Genomic DNA, 7,276 nt, shown 5'->3' with positions numbered 1-7,276 from the left:
GTTCAGCACGCCCAGTTCTCTGGCCGGACCTAAACGGCGCGTAGACTTCGACTGGTAACTCAAGTCAGGTTCGCCTAACGGTCGACTCGCCAGCATGAGTCAGGGTCGATCAGGATGGGCGAAATTCGGCTCTTGCTCAACTCGCCTGCTCCGAGTTCGGAGTCGAATCCGGCCAGCAAGGCCCGCGCAAAACGCGTCAGTAAAGGCTGGTACTCCACTACCCCACGTGCCGAGATGGACTATTCCGATCTCTCCGACCCGAAGGAGAGAGAGGCACAGTACGCCCAGGACCGTCAAGCGGCGCTCGCAGTGCGCACAGGCGCGAAGGGACTGGACAGGTGTCGAGTCAAGCCTGAGCATTCATAAATGCGACTCAGCGCTCGCTGTCTGAGTCTGGAGTGGATCGCCGGCACCTCGGCAACTGGCTAGACTCACTCGAGGTACTGGTACAGCCTACTTCACGCGGCCTCTCCTGCCGAAAGGGAGAAAGCGTCGTGCTCAAAGGCAGGCCGGTCGGTCACCACAGTACAAGTGATTCGAGCAGACACTTATCGATTGGGCGAACTCATAAATACGGCTTCATATAATGCTGGTCATAGATCCACTCGGATAGCAGTCGTTTGTTGCCTCACATACTAGAATGGCGCTTCCATGCGTAGGTGAAGCAGGAGCTAGAGCAGGGCAATCGCCTGAATGACCGTTCATGGTATCGAGGAACGGCGGACGTCTGCTGAAGAGGAGGGGTGGTCACATCCACAATTCCAAGGAGAAGTCAAGGCTGTCCTTCTTCATTTAAAAGCCCCTTCCAGCACGATGGACAGGGAGGTCGCAAAAACTTGGAGAAAAAAGAGTTGAGGACTCAAGCTGTTGCAAATGCCTTGCATACAGACTGCTGCCTAGTTCCGAGCTCCGATCGCCGACGAATCCAAGCAGACCCGAAGCTCCATTTTGCCCCGAGCTTCTACTGCGAACTGAAGCTGTCCTCGAGCCAACTCATTCAACGGTCGCAAGGAAGCAGACTCGGACCCGACCATGCGAGGCGAAGCGTCCTATAGCCACCATAAAAGTCCGCCCAGCACAAAACAAAGAGGGCCTTCGCCTCTGCTTCTGTTTGTAAACATTTGATTTGTTAAGTTTGTAATAAGCTTTCTTATAAATACAAACGAAACTCCTTTCTTCGGAAGAATCAAATTTTTACCCTACAAATGTTTTCCGTAAAGTATAGAAAAGTACCAAAATTTATAGAAATTGATTTCCTTCTAAAATGAGCGGAAATCTCTTGGAAATCTGACGCATTCATTATTTAAATAATAAAACTCATTAACACTTTTCTATAAAGTCTCACTTTTCTATAAAGTTGGTGGTGTTTGGTTACATTTCTATAAATTATAGGAAATGTTGCTATTTTCCCAAAAGTTATGAGTCATTTTCTTGTTTTGAACCAAACAAGCACAATACAAAAAATAAGAAAATTTATATTTTTTAACTTCTCAAAACTTTTCCTATAATTTTTTTAAGAAATACAAGGAAATCAAATTTTGGATGGAAAACATTTCCTATAATTTATAGAAATGTAACCAAACACCAATAGTCGCAAAAATTTCTTTGTATGCAACTGATACTGAGGAGCTGTTTGGTATTCTGCAACTGGGCCGTTTGCAACTGCACTTGCATGCTAGTGGGCCACGCACACACGTGATTCTTTCTCCGCCTCTTATAAGTAAGCAGTCATATTTTTTAGTAACTCAAATTATTAACAACTTTCTTTTTTAAAAAAAATAAATTACATAATACCTCTAAAAATACAATTTTCTTTTTCTGTATCCAAGCATAAATAGGAGCGAAAGAGAATTTCAACATCGTTCTCTCAATTTTCTCTTTTTCCGGCGAATTCAAGACAGTCTTAGGCGGTGTTTAGTTCACCTATTTTATAAAAAAGTTTTGAGAAAACATCTGACAATGACGTTATCGTAAATAATAGATTCATTTATGTTTCCATAAACTGCATTTGGTTTAACATTGAATTTACAGAAAAGTTTTCTGTAAAGTACAGAAATCTGTACAATTTTACCGAATTTGTTTTCCACTAAAAATGGGCGGAAAACACCATGAAATCTGACGGATATATTAAAAAACTAATTAAGTACACAAGTATCATTCCTATGTAATTAAGTACACAAGTACCAAAAAGAAAACATCATATTTTCTATAAAGGTAGGAACATTTTCATACTTTGAACGAAACAAAGAAATAACAAAAAAACAAGAAATATGATACTTTTTGAGTTTTATAAATTTTTCCTATAAATTTTATAGAAATACAAAAAAAATTATATTTTGGATGTTTTATTTTTCTTATAATTTATAGAAATTGAACGAAACAATCCTTAACATAACCGTGCCGGGTGGGTGGCGGCCAGCACAGAAGGAGGACCCAGGGGCAAAACCGTAGTTATAAACTCACCCAGAGGATAAAACGGGCCGGGTCGAGGGAAAGCAGCCAAACGGATTTGACCACGGCCTCTGACGGTAAAAGCGAGCCTCTGCCAAAACCCGTACCCAAAAAGGATCTGTCATATTATCCCTCCCACCACCAAACAAATCCTTATTTCCAATCCCACCCTTATCCTATCCATTAATAATTATCCAAACTATAATAATTAATCATACATTTCTTCACACTATTTTATCGTACAATTTATTTATTTAAACAAATTTATAATTGTTTAGAATTTATATTGTTATGCAAGGCAATTCATTATTTTGCATCCAAAATAAAAATAAAAAACATAAAACAAAATAAATATGCTCTCGTGCAAAGCACGTGCACTATACTAGTTCTATTAAATGTAGATGTATGTATTGCACGCATAACTTCTCTCCATTTTAACTCAATTACTTTTTCTATTAAGATAAAATAAAAATTTTACATTGAATATTTTAAAATAAAAAAATTCCCACGGCATGACACGGGTATAACACTAGTAAATACTCTAAAAGAGTTGTAATTTTATAGATAAATAGTTTCAAAATATTGCATTTTTGTATCCTCTTGTTTAACCAATGTTGCATATACATATCATTAGTTTGTAAATAGTTTCACTTAAATAGCTTAAAGTTTCTAAATATTGCACTTTAGTACCCTCCATTATGTAATATTCTTGGATAGATAAAGAAGTTAATATCATCTGAATATTTTTACTTTGGAGCATCTATCCGCAACATTTAAAATCATTGAGGCATTTATTTGCTCGGTTTTAAAGTAAGAATTACTTAAGTGCAAGGATGATGAAACTATAGGGCATTTTAAGTGTAATTGAGGGGTGGAGTGATTTTGTGTTTTGCAGGAAAGGACTTGGGAAATGGGGGAGTTATTGTGAGGAAATTAATTGTGATTATGAGGGTGGTACTGTAACCATCGTTTATTGTTATATCACGGTGCTTTATGAAAGGAGGAGATGACGTTGTGATTTTTGTGCTTGGGTCACATTTGGGTTATCTTATGAAAGAGTTTGTCATGGGGAGGATGAGTAGCAGTAGAAAGGGAAGGGAGAACTAATCCTTACTCTACCCTGTTATTTTTAAGCGAGGTAATATTAAATAGCTAGTAAATATCAACACAAACAATTAAATACTAACTAACATGGTCAAAATATTTTCAGTATAATCACCAACCTTAGCCTCAAAATCTATGTTTCAACATTATACTTCTTTACACTGCTTTATAGAAAACTTAGTGATAGTAGATAAAAGTGGGTCAATGTGGGAAAATTCCTCCAACCATTGTTTGCTTCTCAGGAAAATTATTGGTTTCTCTGGGGAAATTTGGAAATTTCAAATGATGTATCTTTGTCCATATTTTTCTCTCATTGAGAACACACATAGGGGGTGGAAATGAACCAAATAATTAACAAATAGTTTGTTAATTGTTCGAGTAACTATTCGATCATATATGATTCGGTAATTCATTTAATAGTAAATAAATAATATTTAGCATTTGAGTTTATTATTGAACGGAATTTAAGCAAATGTATATTCGATTTGTTTATTTATTAAATATTCATTTAAAATTTGATCAACTATAATTTGTACTATTACTCATATGATGTTATATTTTTAACCCACTTATATTTTAATACTAATTTTGAGAGACTAAAAGAATCTTAAAGCAATTTTCTAATAAAATATTTAGATTTAAATTTATATACATCATAACTATAAACAAATAATTTTTCTTTATAAATTTAAATATTAATAAAATTATTAAGCAAAATGAATATACTTTGACGTTCGATAAATATTCGTGAATATTCATTAATATTCATCAAATATCGAGTATTCGAGTTCAAATTCGAAACTCCAAACACGAATATTCGAGTTCGGGTTCGAAATCGATAATTTTAAACAAATACAAATAACAACATTTTAGTATCATTGATTCGATTCGGTTCGTTTACAACCCCTACTCTCTCTATATATATATATATATATATATATTATATATATATATTATATATATATATATATATATATAGAGAGAGAGAGAGAGCAAGACTCTATCAACTTAAGTTGATGTCCACCAAAGTTTATAGCCACACATTTATTAATATAAAACACTTTTTATATAATAAAATGTTCCCTAGGCAATATGAGTGTTTAAAAACATTGTGGACACACTATTTCCTATCCACTTAAGTTGACACAAATTTTAAATTTTCATATATATATATATATATATATATATATATATATATATATAATATATATATATATATATATATATATATAAGAGAGAGAGAGAGAGAGAAACATTATGTCCAACTTAAATGGACCATCCACCAAAGTTTCTATCCATTGATGATACCTAGAGATCCGTGCATCATATGAAGAGATTTTTTCATGCAATAGATAGAAACTTGGTGGATGGTCCACATACGTCTAGCGTGCTTTGGTCGAGCTGCCGGAGCGTCCCCCGGATGAACCTAGAGGGCTGAGCTCAGATGCCACGGGAGGCGTGGCTTATTGACGAAGGTGTGAGTTCGATGGCAGAGGAGAGATAGACGGCGCTGGATAAAAACCGGCGGCGCGCTGGCAGCTGCGGTGATCTCGGGCGCTGGATGAGGATGGCAGGGAGTATGGCTAGGGCAAGGGGACGAACGGCGACGCCTGAAGGGGACCTCGCGAGGGCTTGGCCGAGATTGGGCTCGCGGCGCTTTCGGCGTGCTGAGGAGCGAGGGGCGCGGTGATGGCGCGATGCTGAGCAGGGAAAGAGAAGAAGCGGTAGGGATTTTGGGGAAGGGTATTTCAGCCGAGGGCTCAGATCTCTTTTATTGGGTTTATAATAACACCGCCCAGATCGCGGCGAGTCCTCAGAGCCGGCCATACGGAGTCACCGCCCAGATTCACTTTTTCCATAATATATATATATATATATATATAATATATATATATATATATATATATATATATTATATGAGAGAAATGAGAACCGTCGCGCTACCAATTGTTTAAAGCAACTTGGCTAGTTCATGTGGCCTAATCTTGCCCCTCACATCACACTCGAAGATAGAGCCTCAACCACCCTTCACCAACTCCCAAATATAATAGTAGGACAAGATTGTAGCAATCCTACCAAGTTCTGATCAATTTGGTAACCAAGTTTCTCCTTTTCTCTCTCTCTCTCTCATCTATATATATATTATATATATATATATATATATATATAATATATATATATATATATATATATGCAGAAAAATTGGGTATGCTTGGCTAACATCCACAAAAAGCGAATCTCTCAGGGAGGATGCGGCTTGGTATGCAGGTACATAATCCCCATCCACTTATTCAAATGGTTGCATATCCTCATGCCACTCCTCACCATCATGAAGTGGTCCTCCCATTTTGAATGAGTGGAGGGGATTGTGCCACTCACTACAAGCCACAAATTTGTGCTTGGGTTACCAAGGGCATACCCTTATTTCTATATATATATATATATATATATATATATATATATATATATATAACAAAATATAAATTTCCAATCAAACTATAAATAAGATATTTTTTATAATAAATTTTAAATAAGGTCTTGAATATTGGAGATTGTAAAAGTAGCAAAATTCATATATATATATATATATATAACAAAATATAAATTTCCAATCAAACTATAAATAAGATATTTTTTATAATAAATTTTAAATAAGGTCTTGAATATTGGAGATTGTAAAAGTAGCAAAATTCATAAATCTAAAACAATAAAAAACATGTCTATTAATGCTAATTTTGAAAGATCGAGTTCAATTTTGCAAGAGTTCTATAAAACTGACTTGATTTTTTTTTTTTTTTTGCATCCGGGCCCATGATAACTAAAAAGATATAGATAAGAGAAATAAAGATACAAAACTATAGTAGCAAAAAGGATTCAAATAGGTTCTTATATAAATAAAAAACATTTCTTATCAATATTTAGATCAATGAATAAATCGAAATTTATATGAAAATGACAGTGTGTTAAAGTTTATCTACATCCATCGCTTTAATAAAATGATTTTTTTTTGAAAATGGTTTGTATTAAATTTCGAAATTGATATTTTTTTAAAATGATTTGTATTAAATTTTTGATTCACGTACAGTTTAGCTAGCTAGCTTTCTAGGGAGGATGTATTATGAGAAATTTTTCATGTGACCTTATGTTTTGGTCACAAATTTAGTTGGGGGTGCGGGCAATCGAACCCCGTGCCTCTCGCATGCGCAGCACAAGCGCTCTACCATATGAGCTACACCCCGATTTACGATCATGTTGCTTAGCAACTTTTCGATAGATCGTTACAACCAACCACCTTGTCCGTAACGAAAATTTAGATATGAAATTTAAATTTTTTTGAGGATTTTCATTTATGGGTTTAGCAAGGATTTCGACCAATAACTTAAGAAGATTACATTGATAGAGTTTGACAGTGGATGCACAACATTATTTGCTTTAATGGATTCTTTCCTAAGGAGAAGTGTGCTATGCGAGCGTGGGGTTCTTTTTTGTCTTTTTTTTTTTCAATTCTAATGCCCAATCGCTAAATTTATCAAATTTTAATAGCACTGGGGGAAAGAAGGATTTGCCATGGAAATCATATCGCCATCAAAGTTCAATAGAACCGAGGAACAAAGGGTGATGATTGGATTCTCATGAAAACCATATCGCATGCTATGTCCAATATCAACGAAACTGACATGAGGAGATTCAGGTGGAATTCTAATGACAATCGCAAAATTCA

The sequence above is a fragment of the Asparagus officinalis genome, chromosome 1 (assembly GCF_001876935.1).
Source record: "Asparagus officinalis chromosome 1, Aspof.V1, whole genome shotgun sequence".
In the NCBI taxonomy this organism is placed as follows: Eukaryota; Viridiplantae; Streptophyta; class Magnoliopsida; order Asparagales; family Asparagaceae; genus Asparagus; species Asparagus officinalis.
Note: the sequence above shows the minus strand (reverse complement) of the source record.